Source organism: Strigops habroptila, assembly GCF_004027225.2.
Source record: "Strigops habroptila isolate Jane chromosome 13 unlocalized genomic scaffold, bStrHab1.2.pri S16, whole genome shotgun sequence".
Taxonomy (NCBI): domain Eukaryota; kingdom Metazoa; phylum Chordata; class Aves; order Psittaciformes; family Psittacidae; genus Strigops; species Strigops habroptila.
The window spans coordinates 10098910-10112594 of record NW_022651054.1 but is presented as its reverse complement, the minus strand read 5'-3'; positions in this window follow the sequence as shown (position 1 = coordinate 10112594).

Here is a 13685-nt window from a genome sequence, read left to right as displayed (position 1 = left end):
CTCACATGTGGTGGTGAATGAGAGCGTTGTTTAAAAGCAAATCTGATTTGCAAGTTTTACTTGGAAGAGGGACTGGGAATTAGTAGAAAAAAGTGATTTTAATAGACAATTTTTTATAAAATCCCTTGGTGTGGCTATAGGAAACCTGGTTGGGAAGTGTCTGCCCAGAATGAGCATTGATGCCCTATGTTAGCATGGTCTGAGCTTGGAGTGAGGCTATTACTACTTCACTTAGCACAGCAGTCATTGACCTCCACTGAATCCTGTCCCTTGGCCAGGGACAGGAGAAGCAGTTGGACACGTATCCACTTGTTTGTTAAACAGCCTCTCTTTCATAACTCGAGCAGCCGCTCTTTGGCAAGTGCACAGCTTTGTCCAATGACTTAGAGAAGTGCCACTTCCTTGAAGAAAATCCTGTTTTCAGAGCTCTTGCTGCATAGTTACACTTGAGTAAACTTAGAGGAGGATCTATGCTGAGTTCTCACTGTGAAAGAAGTCCTTGGCAAATCAGTATGTGGTTGAATTCACTTTGATATTTCCCAACGCTTTTACACAGGGAAAGTCTTGCTGTAATTTAATGCCTTAAATCAGTTTCTTTCAAGGCTCAGGATAGCATGAGCAGCTTAAAATGGGCTGTCTTACACAGGTGGTACAATGAAGGGGGAGAAAAGGCTGTTTTGCTGCTAATTCCAGGTGCTGGCAGGTTGGAAGGGTGGGGTGAGCAGAAGGAATTCATTTGATAACCCTGTAATCAGGCTGCTTGCTCATAACTCTGGTGTTTGTTAACAAACTGAAGTGAGGGCAATGAAAAATGATGTCAAGCTTGCTCATCTGGAAGAATCCCACGTGTGGAGTGTTTGCAGTCAGGTTACAGCCAACGGTAGCAGCCTGCTGCAGGTCAGGAGGAGCAGCACCATCTGCCATCAGTGATGGCTTCTCTAATGAGGTGCTTTGTGCCAAATACTTTGGTATTATATGGAAATCTTGCTGAAAATGAGGAGCAGCACCATCTTCCTCACAGCAGCACCCTCTACCTGTGAGCATATTGAGCTGCCTTCTTATAGTATCATTTCAAAGAAGCATTCTCAGAAGTTCATGTGAAGCTGCACACACAAAGGCTCCTCTGAGGTATCCATTAACTGGGTATCCTTCCTGTTTGCTTTTGCCAGCTCTAGGGACTGACCTTGAGGTGTCTGTTAACCCCAGGTTGAAAACAGCTCCACTAAATAAATAGCAGCCGTGCTGAGAAGTGAGGTGCACGGCTCTCAGGAGATCAAGGTTCCTCCTTGGGTGACTTGGGCTTCCTTTGTGTTTGTAGGTCTCCATTTCTCCTTTATAAAGGGCTCTTACAGCTCTAAGTGCTATGACCTTTACTGATAGAAGTAATTTACCCTCTGGCTAGAAAATGCATCCGACTGACCATGCTGCTGCAGGGAGGAGGCTGTCTCCTAACCTGCCAGGCCACCCAGCAGAACCAGTGTTCCCTATTTACCTGCTGAAGGTGTTTCTTTACAGGATGTTCAAGAAACGGTTGGGACCTAAGCAGAGATTTCCTTGTGCTCTCTTTATTGTCAGCTCCTCAAAACGTGGCTCTTGCTACCCGTGGCTCAGCATCATAGACTGGTTTGTGTTGGAAGAGACCTTAAAGCTCATCCAGTTCCAACCTCCTGCCATGGGCAGGGACATCTTCCACTAGAGCAGGTTGCTCCAAGCCCCTGTGTCCGACCTGGCCTTGAACACTGCCAGGGATGGGGCAGCCTCTGTCAAGAAGAGGTGCTACAGCATTATCCTCTCTAATGTCTTGGTATGAATTACACCATGGAGTTGTCTTGTCTGTGGGGAAGGGGTGAGAGCTGAGGAGCAACTCATGGAAGGTGAGTACCTGAAAAACAAGGGTAAACCCATTATGTCCTTGTAAAACCCATCGTGTCCTTGCACCCATTTCACCCCAGAGCCCTGTATGAACATAATTGCCATCTTCTAGAAGGCCTAAATCAGAGCCAGGTGGGTTGGAGCCCTGGTCCTGCACACCTGGAGCAGGGTGTGAGGTGGAGCTTGGCCATCAAGCACAGCAGATACCAATCATCCCTGATTGCTCCTCACCTCAGCAGTGGGAGGCTGTGACTGAGCTGGGGCAGCCATCATTCAGCACTCCCCACTGGTCAATGGGGCGACTTGTCCCTTCAGGGGACCTTGGAGAGGGATTTCAAGCAGTAAATGAATGGTTTAGGTGTGATGGAGTCACCCCTTGGAGGTGAACACGCTTCACTGGAGCTACTGGATTCCTTTGGCCCTGGTGAGTCCTGGCTCCTTGCAGGGAGGGTGGTGATGGGGTGGCTGTAGGGATGTCCCTTTGATGTGGTGGGGCAAATCTGGGCTTCAGAGCGAGCTCAAAGCACTTTAGGAAATGGTGGGCAGTGGTTTAAGGGTTTGCTACAAGGCTTGGAGCAATGGGATGGCTGAATGTGCCCCATATCATTGATCTTTACCCTCCTGAAACCCTGGTTGTGTTTGTTCAGGCTCAGGGAGGGAGCAAGCAGTTTGAAAAGGAAAAATTCCAAGGAAATTCTTCGCTGTGATGCAAGATCACAGAAAATAACGCGTAGCATTGGGGCAAAGTGAAACCTGTCGAATGGGGAAGGGGGGCTGCATCCCGGGAAGGGGATGGAGGCTGCGAGCGGGGCTGCTACCCCAGGAAGCACCGGTAGGTGGCGACAAGAGCTCGGCCTTGGACCGCCGGGAGCGGGGGTCGGGTCTGCGTCTCCTAATGCTACAGAGCAAGGAAAGGCTGCTTCCATCCTCCCTCCTAAATGTTTCCTTGTCATGTTGTGGACACCCTAAAATTGCGGGGTTTCATTTAGGAAGAGATGGTTTAGCCTGGGGAAGAGAAGGCTCCTTAAGGGGAGACCTTAGAGCAGCTCCAGTGCCTAAAGGGGCTACAGGAAACCTGGAGAGGGGCTTTGGACAAGGGCCTGTAGGGACAGGACAAGGTGGAATGGCTTTAACCTGCCAGAGGATTGAGATGTTCATGTTGTCGGAAGCACGATGTGTCCAGGAGCTGCTGTATCTGTATGGGACAGCCCAGGAGAGGTCTCTGAAGAGAGGTTTCTCCAGCGTGATCTGTCTCTTCTGAGGTTTCTTAGTAATGCACCAGCATTGCCAAATGCTGCTGCTTCCTCCTCCCGGCCTCTCTTCATGTGACACACAGCTTTGCCCATACACATGCCATTGATTGCAGAACCAGATGGTACCTCGCTGCCAAGAGATTTTGGGAAACATCCCCCCCCTGCTGCCCTCTCCATGGGGAAAGGGTGCTCTGCGCATCACCTTGCTCATTTCCCCAAAACAGTCTCCTTCCAGCCACAAGCCTGTGGGGTTCCTGCTGTTGCAACCTTTGGAATGCCTGGGAGCGAGCCTATTCCTGGAAATGGGAAACCCTGCTGTGAACTGACTGTCCATCCACCTCATCACCCGACCTTCTCTGTGCCATGTGTTAGCAGGGGCTGCTTTTCCTTCTGGCAAATGAAAGTGTGTGTGTGGGTTTGAACTTTGTGGGAGAAGATGCTAAGGATGTGTTAGAGGAGTTTAATTTCTTGGGCTTCCAGAGGGTGACTCACTAATCCATCCCATGTGGAAAGACAGGGATCTGCTCCGTGCCAGCACAGCTGTCTGTAAATGAGGGGGGGGGTGGTATTTCTGATGCTGACGTAAAGAGAAAGCAATGTGATTGATTTATCTGCTACCAAAGCCACAACAGAGAAGAGCCCCCTGAGCAGAGCCAGAAACATCATTTAAGCCAGAAACCTCTTTGGTGTCTCTGGATTGATTTGTGGGGTCTGTATTTGCGGCTTTTTGCCTTCATTATCCAGGGCTGCTGGTGTATGGGGTCATCTCCTGGGTGCGGATGGATGGATGGATGGGGTGGCAAGTGCTGTGTGTCCAATGGGAGTGGGCAGGCTCACTGGTTTCTTTTTACAGTTGTCATAGCTTTGTCAAATGCTGATACAGAGCATCCCAAGCCAGGATACCTACTGTGATGGATGTAGGACCTGAAGTTACAGGCAGCTCCATGCTCTCTGTGAATGGAATTAGCTCCACTGGCTCCCCCTCATCCACCCCAACCATTCACTGTGACTGTGTTAACACCCCAGTAGCACGTCTCACCTTGTACAAACCTCACCCATCTCAGTGCCTTGGTGCTGAGGGGTTGTGTGTGTGTTTCTATTAAAATTCATGATGCACAATAAGAGATTGTGGTGAGACTAACCACTGTTCCTGAAGGATGAAAGGCAGCTGTTTCTGGTCTGGGAATGCTTTACAGAGCTGGAGGGTGTTAAGAGAAAGCAGGCTGGGATGAGAAGCATGGATGTACCTCTGCAGTTTAGGGCTTTTAAATAAAGATACAAGCTTGGGTGAATCTGAGAGACACCCTGACCTTGGCTTCTGGAGGCCACCTCATGCTCCTGCTCTATTCTTCCTCCTGCTTCATGTCCTCATCTGCAAAGCAGGGATGAAACCTTCCTGCAGTGGTTGAGAACATAGAAGGAGCCCTGGATTGGTCCAGGATTGATGCTCCCATCAGGGAAGAGCACTGGTGTGAGGCTGCTGTAGTCATAGGTGGCAGCCCCACATCTCTACATCGATGCTTGTTAAATGAGAGGTGGTGGAAGGATTTTGAGGTGTGATGAGGTCTTTAAGCCTCCCTGGGATGCCCAGGAAGGAAGGCAGGGCTTGTGCTTCCCACTGTGTGCTGGGTTAATGCTGCTGGTGCTCACTGCTCTGTGCTGCGGCTTGAATCCAAAATCAGATGCTCAGAGCCCTCTCTGCAGGAATTCAAAGCACTCCTGGATGATTTCAGTGCTGAAGGTTGTAGCAGAGGCAGAGCTGCAGCGTTTAGCTTTGATTTCTCTTTCTTCTTGTGTCTTTTAAGACTTTCAGACCTATAACTTTCTCTCCTGCCCCCCGGGGTCCACCCCACCACATCCATCTGCTCATCACTTGTCTGCAGCCGTCCTTGGCAGCAGGAACGTGTTGTTTGTGTTGACAGGCATCTTGATAGCACGAGCAAGGACTAGAAGGTGGAGGTCTCCCTGTGCTTTCATCAGTTTTTCCTCTTATTTATGGGCATTCCCAAGCGACAGCATGAGGAAGCCTAGTGTGTCCATTGCCCATCCATGGGTTGACCTTCCAATGGCAGCTGTGCACTGGGATAATGGGCCCCAAGCACAGATTTCCTTCTGGAGGTGCCCTATGGAAATCCAGACTCCATCCCCTGCAAATGGCCTTCAGAGTGATCCAGAAACACATATTTGGCTTTTCCCTAGGGATTTGCTTGTGGGTGGGCTCATTCTAGCATCTGGGAACCTGCAAAGCGTTACAGACCTGGGTCTAAAGTGTCTGCAAATGTGAGTGCATATTGGCAAAATTGTTATTTCAGGGGTCTGAGCCATGGTCACAACCAACTGAAGTCACTTTGAAGAGCTTTGGCTCTTCTTTCCCAATGGGGGGTGTTGGGCTATCTCAGGTCATGTAGCGATTTGCCTCCACTTAGAAAGAAGGGTGAGATTGAGAACATCTAGTGCAAGATGTGAGTCTGGGAAACCTCTCTTCAGAGTCATCCCCTCTAAATAGCCACACTCCCCTGGCTTTCAAAGATTTAACACACTCATCTTCTTACTGTGGAAAATAAGCTCTTTGCTCAAGAAGAAAAGGCTTTTATCTAGATTAGAGCTGAGAAGACTAAGCAGGGAAGAAGCCTCTGAATTTGGTCAGGGCTGCTTCCATCTGGCACTTGGAGCAGCTTTGTCTATTCTTTGCTGAGTCTTTCTGTGGCTTTGGGTTAATGTGTGCTCATTATGCTGGAAACACAGAAATGAATTATGGAGTGTCTGAACTGGTTGTCCCAGGGCAAGAGCTTCTCCATCCCGGCTGCTCTCATCCCTCTGATGGCAACTGGTAATAGCAGAGGCTCTGGGTTGTTGAAGAGCTGTGGAGTGATGGCTGTTATCATTGCGCTGATGATAGAGAGCCCTAAAAATGCCAGTCTGGGCATGGCAGTGTGTTGGCTGTGCACTGGAGGGCGGACGAAGCCTCTACATTGAGTCTCTGTTGGGGCGTGATGAAGTCTGACCCATTAGTGGTTGATTTCTGTGATGTTTTTAAGGTTAATTTTGTTAGTTCAGTTAATTTAAGGTAAGTTTTTGCTGGTGGCTAATCCTTATAACTGCTCTGAGGTTAAATTCAGTCACTGCATTTCCAAAAGTTGTCCAAACCCTAAAGTACTTTCCTGTTGCACGTGGTATCACTGAGTTGCTGAGTGATCTCAGTGGGAGATCGCCACGGTGGCAGCCCTAGAGCAAAGGGAAAATAGATCCACACTTCTCAGCACTGCTTCTATAGTTCCCCCAGGTTTCAGGTCTACATTTTGGGTTATGACTCATCTTTCCTTTCTAAAGTGCCCTAAACTGTTGGTGCTCCCATCTGTGAAGGGGAAGGCGCTCTCCACCTGCATCCTCTTCCTCTAGCCCTGTTTGCTCTTCTTCCTTAAGAAAGCTGCACTTTCTTTCCCTCTCTTTACCTTCATCAGATGGTTTCTGCTGTTATTCTCTTGTTATCCCTCTGCTTGTCACAATGAGAGAAACAATCCTGTTTGTGCTATTTGAAGAAAGAATGAAATCAATAAAGTTGGGAGAGGCAGATTTTGGCTTTCCTGGGTATCACCTGCAGCGTGAAGTGATAGATGTGCTGCCCTGACTTCCTCCCTTCCATTCCTGCCCTTCTGCACTCTCCCACAGTTGTTTTGTATTTAACATCTTCCTTTTACGACCACATTTCCCATCTGGGCTGGATTATTTCGGCATCCCAAGGCATGTTTTAAGCTGCATTTCCCTTCCCCCTCTTCCCAGGAAACAAATGTCTCATGCAAAAGACTTCACCAGCCCCTTGTTTAGTGCTGGTTAATGGGAATGGGGCTGTGGGATACAGACAAGCCCAAGAGCTGGAGCTGACGGTCCAAGCACCTGGATCTAGGCTTCTTGGCCAGGTTGGAAAAGGGAAAAGCCTGGGTTCTATCAACTCTTCTGACCCTTTGGGGTGACCAGAAAATGAAGGGGAGTGTTCACCAATGTGGTTAAATCAGAGCTGTACCTACTGTGCTTTAATGGGGCGTCTTGGGCATCTTGGCTGGGGAGTTAGGGCTGCTTCCCTGGGGATGTGTGCGGGGATCAGACTGAGGGAACGTTGGGATTTTAATGCCTGAATAAACCCATTTGAAATAATCTAAAGCCAGGTTTGGCTTCACAAAGCCCCTGCTGTGATGGGAGGGAATGGGGGGCCCTGACCCCGTGAGCACTCGGAATTGCTCCACAATTCCCTCTTAAACACGGTGTGTTTCCTATTGCGCGAGCAGATGATGGTGGCTCAGCTCAGCCTGACTCACATCACCCTTCTTGGCTGAAATGACCCCAAAGTGTTTATTTCAATGAAACGAGATGGAATCTTGCTGCTGGTGCAGTGCATGATGCAGGTTGGGTTCTGTTGTCTATTTTAACCCATGGACAAGGCTTCCCAGTGAGGTTTACCCCTCTACAGACCTTGTTAGGTCAGCTTGGGAAGTGGCATCGTCCCAGGTTCATTCCTGGACCCTCCCCAAAAGAGAGGACAAATACAGGAGGAAATGAAGTACTAAAGAGAACCACAGTGTAACGTTGATATCAGCTGCCTTGTTTCTAATCACTTTGTCACAGTAACCCAATAAGAAAATTAGTATTTCCAGAATCAGGAAGTTTTCCTTACACCAGTGAATGAAAACTTGGATTTATAATTATTATTCTTGAACTACCAACTTTTTACTCCAGGTTGGAAAGAAACGTGTGGTTTAAGCCTCTCTGTGGCCAGGAAGTCTTGGATTTAGGTCAGCTTTACCCCGTGCTGGAGAGATTTGAACTGCAAACACAAAAGACATTCCTTCTCAAAAGAAGGGTCTTTTCAGTTCTATGAATAGAGAAGGTGCCTGAGCTGGAGCACAGCATCACTTTGGGAATGACCAGATCTTGGTGCAGTCCATGCTAGGGTCTTGCCCCTGCTTGGAAAAACATGCCACTCTTCCCTCTAAATAGAATGTAATGCTTTTCAGCTTTAATAAAGTCAAAATGAGGAGGGTAAAGCTTAATTTTGCAATTAAATTAAGACTGCATTGTGCTGCACGTGGTGGAATTTGATTCTCATAACTGAGAATAACTTCTAACCCTATAGAAGTTATTTTCTGCTCTTTTGATATATCCTGAAAAGAGTTCCTTCATCCTAGATAAAGCCTGTGATGACAGCCCAGCTCAGTGAGGACACATCAGTCAATGAACATAGGCAACCCAAAAGGGAGATGAAATGATGAGGATTTATTTGTTGCCTTCCCTCTTCCATCTGCATTTCTTTTCCTTTCAGGCTTCATTAAGCAGCAGGTACCAAAGCTTAGAAATTCCCATTCCTTTATTATTTTAATCCTGGAAAGCTGCATATTTCAGTGCCAGCCTCGGGTGCCGAGACTGATGGCAAACCCAGGCTGGAAACTTGCCTTTTCCTCACCTTTAGCAGCAAAACATGCCCAACCCCTGCACTGGGCAAAACGAAGGCTCCGAACAGAGAGTTTATTTAAGCAGCTTTGCACAAATAGGATTTGCAGCAGTTTGTTTCTGATAAACAACCCCCAGGTTCAGCTCCTGCTCAGCCTGAACAGCTCAAGTGGATGGAGGTTATTTTGTTCCTCCTCTAAACAAAAGGCACCATGAGCTCAGCTGGAGCTTATTGTGCACGTTTGTGGAGGTAACTGGGCTGGTACTGCTCTTCTGTGTCTGGTGCTAAGATCTGACGGGGCTGAGGCTGCCAAATAGCAGTAATTTGGTCTATAAATGGCTTTAAACTGACAGAAGGGAGATTGAGATGAGTTCTTAGGCAGAAGTTCTTCCCTGTGAGGGTGCTGAGGCGCTGGCACAGGGTGCCCAGAGAAGCTGTGGCTGCCCCATCCCTGGCAGTGTTCAAGGCCAGGTTGGACACAGGGGCTTGGAGCAACCTGCTCTAGTGGAAGGTGTCCCTGCCTGTGGCAGGGGTTGGAACTGGATGAGCTTTAAGGTCCCTTCCAACCCAAACCAGCCTCGGATTCCATGATGATTTTATGATCTTGGGCACTGAGCTTTGGGTCCTGGAGCAGCAGATGATGGTCAATCAGGCATTAATCCTGAGCAGAAATTAGAGAGCAAATAACCAGAGTGTTTAGTCCAGTGACATGGGCACGTGCAGAATGGACTCGATAAACTCCTGTAATAAGTGATGGCCCCTATTCCCAAGGCCAAACACACTCGGAACTGGGCTGTGGCAGCGCTGGATGGGGTCAGCCCCTCCAAAGCATCTGTCTTCACGTCACTGCTGGATGCTGGGAAACATTTGGAAACCATCAGGAGCGTGAGTCAAACTGACTCGTGGCTCTTGGCTCCAGCCAGGCGCTGCGCTCGCTTCTCGCTCCGGCTCCTCTGGGAGGGATGGATGTGATCCTGGCACTGCACTTCCCAAGCACGGGGCTGGTCCTGGTGGGGTGTCCCCTTCCCAGTGATTCACCTCTCCCAGTAGGCAGCAAACAGCCCTTCACCTCTCCATCACCACACTTGGCTGGTGATGGATGAACCCCTATAGCACTGCTGGGTGTTTGCATCCCGTTACGGATGGGTACCAGAGCTTGGGAGGGGATGCGACTCTGCAGCATGATGCTATCTTCAGGAGACATTTAAGAACACACTCCCAGAGTTTTGACTCCCAAATCCACATTTGAATGAGCTGCCTCCCTTGCTGCAGCACAGAGAGAATTCTCCATTAAAACACCCACTGATCTTTTCTCCTGCTAAAGCATCTCAAGGCAAGAATTTTCCCTACAGCCCAAAGTGCAGAGAACTCCCCAAGCCTTTTCATTCCTGCTGCAGGGAAAGCAAAGGGTGGGTTTCAAGATGACTCCAGGAAAATATTTGGCAGCTTTAACCTCTTGCTAAACAACTTCTGGCCGGTGTGTAAACAGCCTTTTTGGGTTTATAAACACAGCATCCAGCTTGTGGAGTGGAAAAAAAGCTGGAGCCATCACGTGAAGGGAAGATGGATTGCTTCCGGCAGCTTAAGTATTTTTATGTTTGCTCAGGGTGAAGGGTTTGAGTTTGGACATACTTTGCATGGGAAATCTGGGAGGAGAGAGGTGAATCTGAACAATGTGGGGTTATAGAAGAGTCTCTGGAGCACAGAGCATGTGCATGGATCCAATGCACTTGGGGATGGTGGGTTGTTGCTGCTCCCCTCTGCTCTAGAGGGATCAGTGTTGATGCAGAGGGGTCAATTCACCCAGCACCCTCTCAGACATCCTTTTTGGTTGAGGACATGCTTCTGGCATCTAACAAATGTTTTTCTACTCTTCTGATTGGGCTCAATGATTAAACGCTGGTCAGTGGCAAAAAATAACCTAACAAAAAATGCAAACAAACACCCAACCCCATCAAAACCCCTACAAAAACCCCAACAACCCCCCATGTGCTCTCAGGAGATGAATATAGCCTTTGCTGGGTTGGGTTTATATTAAAACACCCATGAAAGAGTACCAGAGGGACCTCCTCTTGTGCTCCCCAGGGTGGTGGAGGAGAGGCAGTGGCTGTTGGTAGGATAATGGCTCAGTGAGCCCAGCTTGTGAGGGGAATGGGGCATCTGGAGGTGAAATGGTTTGGCCAAGGGTGTTGCTTGAAACATGCCCATTTCCTTCTGTTGCAGCAGAATTGCTTGGAAGGGGTCTAGAGATTGATTTGAATGCTGATTCTTTTCTTATAAAACTATTTGTACAAGTACAGTTATTCTAGTGTAATAAAAGTGATAAGATGTAGCAAATTAATAATGAAGAAGGCAGCTTTCCACATCATGGGTTGGGGTTTTGGCAGCTCTGTGCTCATGCCTGTAGTAACCTTGTTCCTCCTGGTACCCAAGCTCGATGACCACATCTCTCCTCATCTCTGGCCCTTCTCTACCGTTTGTCCCTGAGCTCAGGCCAGATTCCAGGCTGCAAGGAAGAGCAAGAGGAAGGTGCTTCCCTCTATATTGCACTGATATTCCTTTGGCTACTCAGGATGAAGGCAGGGATAGTTTTTAATCCTTTTCACTTGCCTTTTCTAGCTTAGACTAAATGTGTTGAATGAATTCAAAGGTGAATATAGGAAAACTCCATCCATTGCCTGGAGGAAACATAAGTGTTTCTACGTGAGATTTTTTCACTTCTCCTTAAAAACATCTCTCAGTGCATGTAATGTTTCTCATCATTATATTGCCCCATTTATCCTGGAGTTCAGTTCAGCTGCAATTACATCTCACAGCATTTCACAAGGCCTTTCAGCCCTGTCTCACTGCTGCGCCTTGTCAAAGCAGAATTGAATCAAGCTTGGGATATGGATGGCCTTTTGTTCTCTTAAAATCCCATTTCTCAATTTGCCTTTCTTCCCCAGAGATGGCCTGTTGAGACTGATGTCTCTCCTCTTGCTGGATTTGATGTTGTGTTACACTAAGGCTGGGTTTCGAGGGCTTTTTGGTTGTTGTTTGCTAAGTAAGAGACAAAAATCCCATTAACTCTGGCATTCCTTTAAATGCCATCTTGAAAGTAATATTTCTTATAGTCAGCTTAGTCCTTTCCACATAGCGGGTAGCACCAACCTGAATGTGATGCTGACATTTAAAATGAATCCTAATCATTCCATCCCTACCAAGAAAAAGCAATTCCTGCACTGCCCTCCAAAGCCAGAGAGTGTGATGAGCAGCAGATCTTGGTCCCAACTCAATCTCTGCTTTGAATTCCTTGAATGTTAGGGGAAGAGACAGATATAGATGGGATGGGGGGTGCTCCAAGTGCTTGCAATTGCCGGGGCTTTGTTCCATCCTGGTTGTGGAAAAGATTTTTTGAGGCGATGAAACAACTGTCCTTGGATTTGGGGGTGTTTCTTCTCTGTTCCTTAGAGAAATAGGAACTGTGAGGTTTAGACCAAGAGCTGAGCCACCAAGAAATGACCCTCAAGACCTGTCAGATGAACTCATGTTCATCTTGAGGCCAGAGTGGACTTGTCCAGAGTGGATTTTCTAGTTTAGGATGGGAATCCTGGGCAAAACCTGGGATCAGAAAGGGGTTTTCTACCTTAGGCAAGCTGTGAAACTGATTTCCCCCACCTAAGCCTGTGAGTACATGGATGGAGGGGTTTGCTGCAGGACGTCAAAAAGCACATCACAAAGGACAACACAAGTGGGCTGGCAAGGGAGAAGTGTAACTAGATTGTGATCTGCCAGTGAAACCAGTCAGTGCTTCCCGGAAGCAGGAAGTTAGTTTCATCTGTGACTAATCTGAAACCAAATGTAGACGTGTACACACATGCAAAGCGGTTTGGTGGTGGGTGCCCACACCTGGGGTGTTGGAGAACTGAGCACAAAAGTCTTTGTGTTCAGGTATTTGCTGCTGGAATCCTGCACACCAGCTTATTCCATCAGGTTATTCACTCCTGTGGTGTGATGTTCCCTGGCTTTTGCATAATGCATTGAAAAGATGTACTTTCTTTTTGATGTAGTAGTGAAGAATGTCCTTAAATCTGAGGTTTGGGGGAGAGGAGAAATGTTCTTTCACGGTCTCACAATCCGGAGTTTTTTCCTTCTAGGGCAGTGGACTTCTCTAACACACCCTTAATGTTAGATGTCGTAAAGAGTATGGACAGAGTAACAAAAAGCAAAGTCCCTTGGACAAACATCTACTAATCTGCAGTTCGCACACATCTGCACTAAGGGAAAAGTGCATATTGGCTGAGGAGCCACCGATGAGTTTAGCAGAACCCATCACGAGTGCTGGGGTCAGGGCTTTGGTTGGCACTGGTGGGTTGGTAGGTGGGTGTCTCGAGCGTCTATGGAAAATCATGTGTGGAAGCTGAGCGTTGCTGGGAGGTTGGGTCTGCGGCTGGATGAGACCCTTTTGAGGGTGTGGGAGTGAATAATGCTCTGGGATGGAACATCACTGAGGGATCTGCATGTCTTGTACCTTCGAGCCAGCAGTGCTGAGCCTGGAGGTTACATTTGTGCTGACCTGAGTGGGCACAGGGCCTTTACATCTGCTCATGAGGAGCTTCTCAGGGTGAGCAAGGATGCTGCAAACTGGCCTCGTGGCCTTGTTCCCGTGATCCATGTATAAATGCATTACACCAACTGGCTTTTGGACTTCTAGAAACAGTGACATGGGTCTCCAGCCATTTGGCTGTTGAGGAGAGCTGCCTTTTATTCATGAACGTAACATGGCATTTGTGTGTTTGGGGATGTGCAGTTGCACAGGATGCAGAGGAAGCAAAAAGCTCTCACGTGTTGCTTGGGGATTATTTCTAACACAGTAGTTAAATGCCCCCATAGCACATTCCTTCTGCAGGAGGTGATGCTCTCCCAGTCCAGGCACTGCACAGAGGCTGCAGTGGGTCTTCTCCTGCCCTGGCCAAGCAGAGGCATGAGGGTGGATAGGGAGTTTGCTGCATGCCTGTGTTGGAAAACAGCCCCCTTGCATTGGGAGAGGGTCTGAGGCTACTGCTGGGGCCTCCTCAAAACCTTCTCCCTCCCAGGCATTCCTTGAGCAATGTCTCCTGCAGCAGGTGAGCTGTGCC